The 12,295-nt window shown below is 41.3% G+C and overlaps 1 protein-coding gene across 3 annotated transcripts in view; it reads right to left on the bottom strand.

The window, feature by feature from the left end:
• NTRK3 (neurotrophic receptor tyrosine kinase 3) overlaps nt 1–12,295 on the bottom strand; it is a gene marked incomplete at its 5' end in the record, with an annotated part of 581,909 nt that overhangs the window by 465,708 nt on the left and 103,906 nt on the right. For all 3 annotated transcript variants that reach the window (XM_079911026.1, XM_079911027.1, XM_079911028.1), the window contains one exon: nt 7,892–8,012. The remainder of the gene's footprint in view (nt 1–7,891; nt 8,013–12,295) is intronic.

Genomic DNA, 12,295 nt, shown 5'->3' with positions numbered 1-12,295 from the left:
AGCTGAAAATGGCCCATTGGGCAAAAGCTCAGACACTAGGATATGTCCCATGAATTATTAGAAAAACATGTGTCTAGACAAAAGGAAGATGGCGGAAGAGTAAGACGCAGAGATCACTGTCCTCCCCACAGATACACCAGAAATACATCTACACGTGGAACAACTCCTACAGAACACCTACTGAATGCTGGCAGAAGACCTCAGACCTCCCAAAAGGCAAGAAAGTCCCCAAGTACCTGGGTAGGGCAAAAGAAAAAAGAATAAACAGAGACAAAAGGATAGGGACGGGACCTGCACCAGTCGGAGGAAGCTGTGAAGGAGGAAAGTTTTCCACACACTAGGAAGCCGCTTCACTGGCAGAGACTGCGAGTGGCGGAGGGGTAAGCTTCGGGGCCGCGGGGTGTGGAGGGCAAAGCGGAGAGATTCCCGCACAGAGGATCAGGGCCGACCGGCACTCACCAGCCCGAGAGGCTTGTCTGCTCACCCGCTGGGGCGACCGGGGCTGGGAGCTGAGGCTTGGGCTTCCGTCGGAGTGCAGGGAGAGGACTGGGGTTGTCAGCGTGAACACAGCCTGCAGGGGGTTAGTGCACCACGGCTAGCCGGGAGGGAGTCCGGGATAAAGTCTGGACCTGCCGAAGAGGCAAGAGACTTTTTCTTCCCTCTTTGTTTCCTGGTGCGCAAGGAGAGGGGATTAAGAGCGCTGCTTAAACGAGCTCCAGAGACGGGTGCGAGACGCGGCTAAAAGTGCGGACCCCAGAGACGGTCATGAGACAGTAAGGCCGCAGCTGCCGCCACTAAGAAGCCTGTGTGCGAGCACAGGTCACTATCCACACCCCCCTTCCGGGGAGCCTGTGCAGTCCGCCACTGCCAGGGTCCTGGGATCCAGGGACAACTTCCCCGGGAGAACGCACGGCGCGCCTCAAGCTGGTGCAACGTCACGCTGGCCTCTGCCACCGCAGGCCCGCCCCGCACTCCCTGCCCCTCCCTCCCCCCCGGGCCTGAGTGAGCCAGAGCCCCCGAATCAGCGGCTCCTTTAACCCCGTCCTGTCTGAGCGAAGAACAGACACCCTCTGGCGACCTACACGCAGAGTTGGGGCCAAATCCAAAGGTGAGCCGCGGGAGCTGTGAGAACAAAGAAGAGAAAGGGAAATCTCTCCCAGCAGCCTCAGGAGCAGCGGATTAAAGCTCCACAATCAACTTGATGTACCCTGCATCTGTGGAATACATGAATAGACAACGAATCATCCCAAATTGAGGAGGTGGACTTTGAGAGCAAGATTTATTTCCCCTTTTCCTCTTTTTGAGAGTGTGTATGTGTACGCTTCTGTGTGAGATTTTGTCAGTATAGCTTTGCTTCCACCATTTGTCCCAGGGTTCTATCCGTCCTTTTTTTTTTCTTTATATTTTTTAAAAAATATTTTTTTTCTTAATAATTGTTTTTATTTTAATAACTTTATTTTATCTTACTTTATTTTATTTTATCTTCTTTCTTTCTTTCTTACCTTCCTTCCCTCCTTCCTTCCTTCTTTCCTTCCTCCCTCCCTCCCTCCTTTCTTTCTTTCTCTCTCTCTCCCTCCCTCTTTCTTTCTTTCTTTCTTTCTTTTGTTCTTTCATTCTTTCTTTCTACTTTTTCTCCTTTTATTCTGAGCCGTGTGGATGAAAGGTTCTTGGTGCTGCAGCCAGGAGTCAGTGCTGTGCCTCTGAGGTGGGAGAGCCAACTTCAGGACACTGGTCCACAAGAGACCTCCCAGCTCCACATAATATCAAATGGCGAAAATCTCCCAGAGATCTCCATCTCAACACGAGCACCCAGCTTCACTCAACGACCAGCAAGCTACAGTGCTGAACACCCTATGCCAAACAACTAGCAAGACAGGAACACAACCCCACCCATTAGCAGAGACGCTGCCTAAAATCATAGTAAGTCCACAGACACCCCAAAACACACCACCAGACGTGGACCTGCTCACCAGAAAGACAAGATCCAGCCTCATCCACCAGAACACAGGCACTAGTCCCCTCCACCAGGAAACCTACACAACCCACTGAACCAACTTTAGCCACTGGGGACAGACACCAAAAACAATGGGAACTACGAAACTGCAGCCTGCAAAAAGGAGACCCCAAACACAGTAAGATAAGCAAAATGAGATGACAGAAAAACACACAGCAGATGAAGGAGCAAGATAAAAACCCACCAGACCTAAAAAATGAAGAGGAAATAGGCAGTCTACCTGAAAAAGAATTCAGAATAATGAGAGTAAAGATGATACAAAATCTTGGAAATAGAATAGAAAAAATGCAAGAAACATTTAACAAGGACCTAGAAGAACTAAAGATGAAACAAGCATCGATGAACAACACAATAAATGAAATTAAAAATACTCTAGATGGGACCAATAGCAGAATAACTGAGGCAGAAGAACGGATAAGTGACCTGGAAGATAAAATAGTGGAAATAACTACTGCAGAGCAGAATAAAGATAAAAGAATGAAAAGAACTGAGGACAGTCTCAGAGACCTCTGGGACAACATTAAACACACCAACATTCGAATTATAGGGGTTCCAGAAGAAGAAGAGAAAAAGAAAGGGACTGAGAAAATATTTGAAGAGATTATAATTGAAAACTTCCCTAATATGAGAAAGGAAATAGTCAAACAAGTCCAGGAAGCACAGAGAGTCCCATACAGCATAAATCCAAGGAGAAATACGCCAAGACACATATTAATCAAACTGTCAAAAATTAAATACAAAGAAAACATATTAAAAGCAGCAAGGGAAAAACAACAAATAACACACAAGGGAATCCCCATAAAGTTAACAGCTGATCTTTCAGCAGAAACTCTGCAAGCCAGAAGGGAGTGGCAGGACATATTTAAAGTGATGAAGGAGAAAAACCTGCAACCAAGATTACTCTACCCAGCAAGAATCTCATTCAGATTTGATGGAGAAATTAAACCTTTACAGACAAGCAAAAGCTGAGAGGGTTCAGCACCACCAAACCAGCTTTACAACAAATGTTAAAGGAACTTCTCTAGGCAAGAAACACAAGAGAAGGAAAAGACCTACAATAACGAACACAAAACAATCAAGAAAATGGGAATAGGAACATACATATCGATAATTACCTTAAATGTAAATGGACTAAATGCTCCCACGATACAGATTGGCTGAATGGATACCAAAATAAGACCCATATATATGCTGTCTACAAGAGACCCACTTCAGACCTAGAGACACATACAAACTGAAAGTAAGGGGATGGAAAAAGATTCCATGCAAATGGAAACCAAAAGAAATCAGGAGTAGCAATTCTCATATCAGACAAAACAGACTTTAAAATAAAGACTATTAGAAGAGACAAAGAAGGACACTACATAATGATCAAGGGATCGATCCAAAAAGAAGATATAACAATTGTAAATATTTATGCACCCAACATAGGAGCACCTCAATACATAAAGCAAATACTAACAGCCTTAAAAGGGGAAATCGACAGTAACACATTCATAGTAGGGGACGTTAACACCCCACTTTCACCAATGGACAGATCATCCAAAATGAAAATAAATAAGGAAACACAAGCTTTAAATGATACATTAAACAAGATGGACTTAATTGATATTTATAGGACATTCCATTCAAAAACAACAGAATACATACACATTTTTCTCAAGTGCTCATGGAACATTCTCCAAGATAGATCATATCTTGGGTCACAAATCAAGCCTTGGTAAATTTAAGAAAATTGAAATTCTATCAAGTGTCTTTTCCAACCACAATACTATGAGACTAGATATCAATTACAGGAAAAGATCTGTAAAAAATACAAACACATGGAGGCTAAACAATACACTACTTAATAACGAAGTGATCACTGAAGAAATCAAAAAGGAAATAAAAAAATACCTAGAAACAAATAACAATGGAGACACGATGACCCAAAACCTATGGGATGCAGCAAAAGCAGTTCTAAGAGGGAAGTTTATAGCAATACAATCCTACCTTAATAAACAGGAAACATCTCGAATAAACAACCTAACCTTGCACCTAAAGCAATTAGAGAAAGAAGAACAAAAAAACCCCAAAGTTAGCAGAAGGAAAGAAATCATAAATATCAGATCAGAAATAAATGAAAAAGAAATGAAGGAAACAATAGCAAAGATCAATAAAACTAAAAGCTGGTTCTTTGAGAAGATAAACAAAATAGATAAACCATTAGCCAGACTCATCAAGAAAAAAAGGGAAAAGACTCAAATCAATATAATTAGAAATGAAAAAGGAGAAATAACAACTGACACTGCAGAAATACAAAAGATCATGAGAGATTACTGCAAACAACCCGATGCCAATAAAATGGACAACCTGGAAGAAATGGAAAAATTCTTAGAAATGCACAACCTGCCAAGACTGAATCAGGAAGAAGCAGAAAATATGAACAGACCAATCACAAGCACTGAAATTGCAACTGTGATTAAAAATCTTCCAACAAACAAAAGCCCAGGACCAGATGGCTTCACAGGCAAATTCTATCAAACATTTAGAGAAGAGCTAACACCTATCCTTCTCAAACTCTTCCAAAATATAGCAGAGGGAGGAACACTCCCAAACTCATTCTACGAGGCCACCATCACCTTGATACCAAAACCAGACAAGGATGTCACAAAGAAAGAAAACTACAGGCCAATATCACTGATGAACATAGATGCAAAAATCATCAACAAAATACTAGCAAACAGAATCCAACAGCACATTAAAAGGATCATACACCATCATCAAGTGGGGTTTATTCCAGGAATGCAAGGATTCTTCAATATATGCAAATCAATCAACGTGATACACCATATTAACAAATTGAAGGAGAAAAACCATATGATCATCTCAATAGATGCAGAGAAAGCCTTTGACAAAATTCAACACCCATTTATGATAAAAACCCTGCAGAAAGTAGACATAGAGGGAACTTTCCTCAACATAATAAAGGCCATATATGACAAACCCACAGCCAACATCGTCCACAATGGTGAAAAACTGAAAGCATTTCCACTAAGATCAGGAACAAGACAAGGTTGCCCACTCTCACCACTCTTATTCAACATAGTTTTGGAAGTTTTAGCCACAGCAATCAGAGAAGAAAAGGAAATGAATCCAAATCAGAAAAGAAGTAAAGTTGTCACTGTTTGCAGATGACACGATACTATACATAGAGAATCCTAAAGATGCTACCAGAAAACTACTAGAGCTAATCAATGAATTTGGTAAAGTAGCAGGATACAAAATTAATGCACAGAAATCTCTGGCATTCCTAAACACTAATGATGAAAAATCTGAAAGTGAAATCAAGAAAACACTCCCATTTACCACTGCAAGAAAAAGAATAAAATATCTAGGAATAAACCTACCTAAGGAGACAAAAGACCTGTATGCAGAAAACTATAAGACATGGATGAAAGAAATTAAAGATGATACAAATAGATGGTGAGATATACCATGTTCTTGGATTGGAAGAGTAAACACTGTGAAAATGACTCTACTACCCAAAGCAATCTACAGATTCAATGCAATCCCTATCAAACTACCACTGGCATTTTTCACAGGACTAGAACAAAAAATTTCACAATTTGTATGGAAACACAAAAGACCCCGAATAGCCAAAGCAATCTTGAGAACGAAAAACAGAGCTGGAGGAATCAGGCTCCCTGACTTCAAACTATACTACAAAGCTACAGTAATCAAGACAGTATGGTACTGGCACAAAAACAGAAATATAGATCAATGGAACAGGATAGAAATCCCAGAGATAAACCCACGCACATATGGTCACCTTATCTTTGATAAAGGAGGCAGGAATGTAAAGTGGAGAAAAGACAGCCTCTTCAATAAGTGGTGCTGGGAAAACTGGACAGGTATATATAAAAGTATGAGATTAGATCACTCCCTAACACCATACACAAAAATAAGCTCAAAATGGATTAAAGATCTAAATGTAAGGCCAGAAACTATCAAACTCTTAGAGGAAAACATAGGCAGAACACTCTATGACATAAATCACAGCAAGATCCTTTTTGACCCACCTCCTAGAAAAATGGAAATAAAAACAAAATAAACAAATGGGACCTAATGAAACTTCAAAGCTTTTGCACAGCAAAGGAAACCATAAACAAGACCAAAAGACAACCCTCAGAATGGGAGAAAATATTTGCAAGTGAAGCAACTGACAAAGGATTAATTTCCAAAATTTACAAGCAGCTCATGCAGCTCAATAACAAAAAAACAAACAACCCAATCCAAAAATGGGCAGAAGACCTAAACAGACATTTCTCCAAAGAAGATATACAAACTGCCAACAAACACATGAAAGAATGCTCAACATCATTAATCATTAGAGAAATGCAAATCAAAACTACAATGAGATATCATCTCACACCAGTCAGAATGGCCATCATCAAAAAATCTAGAAAGAATAAGTGCTGGAGAGGGTGTGGAGAAAAGGGAACACCCTTGCACTGCTGGTGGGAATGTGAATTGGTACAGCCACTATGGAGAACAGTATGGAGGTTCCTTAAAAAACTACAAATAGAACTACCATATGACCCAGCAATCCCACTACTGGGCATATACCCTGAGAAAACCATAATTCAAAAAGAGTCATGTACCAAAATGTTCATTGCAGCTCTATCTACCATAGCCAGGACATGGAAGCAACCTAAGTGTCCATCGACAGATGAATGGATAAAGAAGATGTGGCACATATATACAATGGAATATTACTCAGCCATAAAAAGAAACGAAATTGAGCTATTTGTAATGAGGTGGATAGACCCAGAGTCTGTCATACAGAGTGAAGTAAGTCAGAAAGAGAAAGACAAATACCGTATGCTAACACATATATATGGAATTTAAGAAAAAAAATGTCATGAAGAACCTTGGGGTAAGACAGGAAGAAAGACACAGACCTACTAGAGAATGGACTTGAGGATATGGGGAGGGGGAAGGGTAAACCGTGACAAAGCGAGAGAGAGGCATGGACATATATACACTACCAAACGTAAGGTAGATAGCTAGCGGGAAGCAGCCGCATAGCACAGGGAGATCAGCTCGGTGCTTTGTGACCGCCTGGAGGGGTGGGATAGGGAGGGTGGGAGGGAGGGAGATGCAAGAGGGAAGAGATATGGGAACATATGTATATGTATAACTGATTCACATTGTTATAAAGCAGACACCAACACACTATTGTAAAGCAATTATACTCCAATAAAGATGTAAAAAAAATAAAATAAAAAAAGAAAAACATGTGTCTAGATTGCAGTAGCTTATAAATTTATCATTTACCATCTTAATGTCCACTGTCCTGTGGATTGAAGTGGTAATATTATTAAAGGGTCTGAGCAAGGGAGCAAAGTAGGGAATTAATTTTTAAGGAAAAGCCACGTTATGCCTCACATGAATTTGGAAGCACTTTACCCACTTAGAATCCCCAAGAAATAATTATTGGTTCAGAGAAGTTCATTGACTATATTACTTCACTCAACACCTATTTCTTGAGCATCTGCTATGTGTCTGACACTACTAAGGTACTGGGCATACCGCAGTGAACAAGACAGACAGGCTCCCTGTCCTCATGGTTCTTGTATTCTAGTGGTGGAGAGGGAAGCAATAAACAAGCAAAGAAATCAATAATATATTCACAGATAGTGGGTAAGAGGAAAGAATGACTAGGGTGGGTGGAGGACCATTCTAATAAAAGGTGACATATATTATTGACCAATAATAATAGCTAATTCTCACATAAATTTACTATGGGATAGGCATTATCCTAAGACTTTACATTTACACCAACTCATTTAATCCCCACAACAATTCATCCACTCAGGCACACCTGATACTCACCTTGTTCAAGGTGGCAGAGCTGGGATTTGAACCCAGTCAGGCTAGCTCCAGAGTACTTGCTATTAAGGTTACATGAGAAGATCCTTCTGAGAGAATGAGTAGGAACCAGCCACGTGAAGACCTGGGGAAAGAACATTCCAGAAAATGGGATTAGCAAGGATAAAGGCCCTGCGGCTGGACCAAGCTGGGATGTTTGGAGAACCATGGGAAGGTCAGCACAGCTGAAGACTGGAGGTGGCCAGTTAGGCAGAGAATGTGAGAGAAACAGACTGAGGTCTGCTGACCCCGGGGCTGGGAAAGCCAACCCAGGTAAGAAACTTCCAGGCACAGAAGCAGGTTAATGTGCCACCTTCTTTCCCACCACTCTGCCCCTCTCAGTGTGACACTGATGAGACACACTCAGCCACAAAGCACCCGGGACCATCTGCCAACATTGATACAAAAGACTTTATTGTTCCTGAAGTCGAGGCACCATTTTTGCTTTTATAATCTCTCTCTTTTATATGGTGGCTGATCACAGGTGCTTTTGGGGCTCCTTGGAGGAAGAGCCCACACCTCCTGTCCCTGTGTTTGTACTGCAGTCTCTCAGCGGGGGGGTTCTGCACTCTCCTGACCATGAGTTCCCAGCGGTCAAGTGGTCTGCCACACACACAGTGCTTGGCGGGGCCTCTTTCCTGGGGGGTGTCTGCAATGGACACGGAGCTCCCCACCTCAGGTGGATGAATAACAGCACCTAATAACCCCCTGGATCAATGGCTCACTGAGGTCTGGGGCTGCCATCAAGAAGTATTAGTAAGGAGCCTGCCCAAAGAATTCAAGCCGGTAACACAGGCTCCCTGTCCACAGCGACACCTTATATTGAGAAGTCACCCACATGCTCATTCCACGAGATACATATTACCTTCTTCTCATGTTGCTACTTGAAAACTCCCATTCCTATAAAAAAGAGCAAACACTCCCACTGTGTACATGGCTTCTTAATGATCCAATTTCTGCCTCAATAGCCAGCTTCATCTGCCAACACTCTCCATCATGCCCACTTTTCCCCCTCAGGTCAAGCACTTTACGATTCCCCAAACACACAGTGGGTTGGTTCAGGCTGTGCTCTCTGCCTGGAATGTCTCCCTGTCTTCTCTGTCTTTCAAGTTTTCACATAGAGCCACATCCTCTGCAGAACCTTCTCTGACTTCCTCAGGCAGAGTTGGGTGCTTTTTCCTGCCTAATCAAGTAGCTCCTTGCATGTCATGCTGTAATGTTCATCTGCCATTTCCTTCATCACAGGCACTGCTTGAGGCAGGGTCCAGTTTCTATTTACTTTTGTCCTTCAGTAATATTTGAGAGTTTTCTCCAGAAGGATCTGGCATGTGTCCTGTTCGGAATTATTCTTGGGTGCCATTATTTAGGTTTTACTGCCCTTGTGAATGGAATTTTTTCCCTATTATATTTTCTAGTTAATAATTGCTGATATAGTGGACTTTCTGTGTTTTTATTTTTATCCTTCTGCACACTTAAGGTAAAGAGTCAGCTGGTTCAAAGATAAACATCAAGTTCCAGCCCTCTTCCTCCCTACTTCTTTAACTCATCCACACAGGAAACAAATTTTAATTCTTTTAGATGATTATTTTGGTATTTACCTTGCTATTTATAAATACCATGCTTATACTGCTATTTCTTGATTCATTATTTGCAAGAATGATCTGTTAACATCCCACTGAAGATGAAGGGCTAGTTCTTTCCTCGTCCTTCCCCTGCCCGCCCCGCCCCCCCACCGATACACACATACTTTCCATCCGCATTAGTTTACTAGGGCTGTTGTAACAAAGTACTACGAACTGGATATCTTAAACAACAGGAATTTATTGTCTCATAGTCCTGAAGGTTAGAAATCAAAAATCAAAGTGTCGGCAGGGTTGGTTCCTTCTGAGAGTTGTGAGGAAGAATCTCCTCCAAGCCTCTCTCTCTTTTCTGGTGGATTTTCAGCAATCTTTGGCCTTCTTTGGCTTGTGGCAGCTTAACTCCAGGCTTCATATGGTGTTCTCACTGTGTCTCTGTCTCTATGTCCAGATTTCCCCCTTTGATAAGGACATCAGTCATATTGGAGCAGAGCCCACCCTAAGGTGACCTCACCTTAACTTGATCATCTACAAAGACCTTATTTCCAAATTCACAAGTTCTGGGGGTTAGGACCTCAACCCATAACACCATCCTTTCAGAACTGTATAATTACATCATCACTCTGGTTAGATTAATGTGCAGTATTTACATTGTAATGAACCTACCACTCAATTCTTCAGAGCTGAGCCATGTAGTTCCATTTCCTTTCCTGAATAATTTTTTATATCCCTGGAGTTAATAATTGTTTGTTACTCTGTTTAATTTTTTATGTTCTCTTCACTAATTCAACTCAAAACTCATTGCCAGTTGTCTAAATCTTTTTTCATCACATTCACTCATCTCAGCTGTTCTATTATTTTCATCTTGATGAATTCCCCCTTCCCAAGCCTTCTGACCTTATTTCGTGTCTTTTGGATCAGTAGTCTTCCTTTTTGTTGGTTACTCCTCTGATTTATAGGTCATAGCTTCCTAAGAAAGTGTGTAGGAGGTAAATATTTGTGACTTTTTATTTCCAATAATGTCTGTACTCTACTTTTACACTCAATGGATAGCTTGGTTAGGTATAGAATGACAGGTAGGAAATCCTTTCACTTTAGAATTTTGATAGCACTACTCCATAGCTTCCAACACTGCTGTTGAGAAAGCTGAATTATTCTACTTCCTGATTATTTGACTGGACCTATTGATTTCTCTCTGAGAGCTTATTAGAGCTTCTGTTGGTCTACAGTTATGGTATGCAGAATTCTAAGATGACCTCCAATGAGTTACACCCTTGTATATCCTGAGTGTGGACAGAATCTGTAATCTGCTTCTAGCCAAAAGGATATGGCAAAGGTGAAGGAAGAGTCACTCCCTTGATTAGGTTACAGTCTATAGCAAAGGTGATGGGAGATAGTCTCTCATGTGATTACATTATATAAGACTCTGTCTTAGATTGGAGTGAGAGGTTTTCCTGTAGGCTTTGAAGAAGTACACCGCCACGTTGTGAGAGGGCAATAAAGTACAATCACAATGTTGTTGCAACCATGACCACTACCTACTTCCAAAATTTTTCATCACCCCAAATAGAAACTCTGTACCCATTAAGCAATAACTCCCATTCCTAACTGCTTTTTAAACAGTTTTCTACCAATCCTCTTCCCCCCCACCCCCATCTCCAAGTTCTAAAAGTTTCTGGTGCAATCAATCTCTGAGCCTTTACATTCTGCAGTGTAAATCTGGTTGGTTCTTAGGATTCTTCTGGTTTAGGATTCTGCTGGCTTAGGATTCTTCTTTCTTATGTTAGCTACATAAATTACCATTTTTCCATCTGCTTTCTAACTCCCCAAATGATGTTGTCTCCACTCTCGTTCTCCTCATCTTTGTGGATTTATGGGAAAAAAAAACTTTACTGGTAGTTTTAGTGGCATTTCAGAACACAGTGAATTTAAATGACTGTGCTTAATCTATTAATACCATTTTCACCAAAAAGGCAATTGGGTATGTAGACCTTATATCTAGCCACCTTACCAAATGCTCTAACTTCTAACTACTTCTCAGTTCATTTCTTAAGTAGGTGATGGCATTGTATACAAATAATGAGAGTTTTAAGGCTTCTTGCAACATGGGCTGTTGAGTTGATGGAGTTCTCCCCTCCAGTCACAAACACATGGAAATGCATGATATTATTTGAAAAATATGGCTGCACCAAAAGAAAAAGAGAGAGAAAGAGAGAAAGAGAGAAAGAAAGAAAGAAAGAAAGAAAGAAAGAAAGAAAGAAAGAAAGGAAGGAAGGAAGAAAGAAAGGAAGGAAGGAAGGAAGGAAGGAAAGGAAGGAAGGAAGAAAGAAAGAAGGAAGAAAAATAGAAGGAAGGAAGGAAGGAAGGAAAGAAAGAAGGAAAGAAAGAAAGGAAGGAAGGAAGAAGGAAGGAAGAAAAACATAAGGAAGGAAGGAAAGAAGGAAAGAAAGAAGGAAAGAAAGAAAGAAAGGAAGAAAGAAAGAAGAAAGAAAGGGGGAGAGATGGAGATGGAGGAAGGGAAGGATATAATAGTGCCAGCAATCGAGAGAGCAGTCGGAGCTAAAAAGGTATAGGCAAGGTCATGATCACCCACAGAGTGTTTGGCGTCATGGACCAGGGTTCCAACACCCACATAGGTAGAGGAAATCCTGCTTTGGCTCTTGAAGTGAGGAAGCTGGGACTGAGCTGCAAGACGTGCTTTTTGTGTCGCATGTCATACGGCTTTGGCCAGCCTCTGATTTCCATGCAGAAGGTGGCAGTGTCCCACCTCCAGCAAGCACCTAAGAGCAGA

Source organism: Stenella coeruleoalba (genome assembly GCF_951394435.1).
Source record: "Stenella coeruleoalba genome assembly, chromosome: 2".
NCBI classification, from domain to species: domain Eukaryota; kingdom Metazoa; phylum Chordata; class Mammalia; order Artiodactyla; family Delphinidae; genus Stenella; species Stenella coeruleoalba.
The sequence above is the reverse complement of the archived record's forward strand: the minus strand, read 5'-3'. Positions and strand labels throughout refer to the sequence as shown.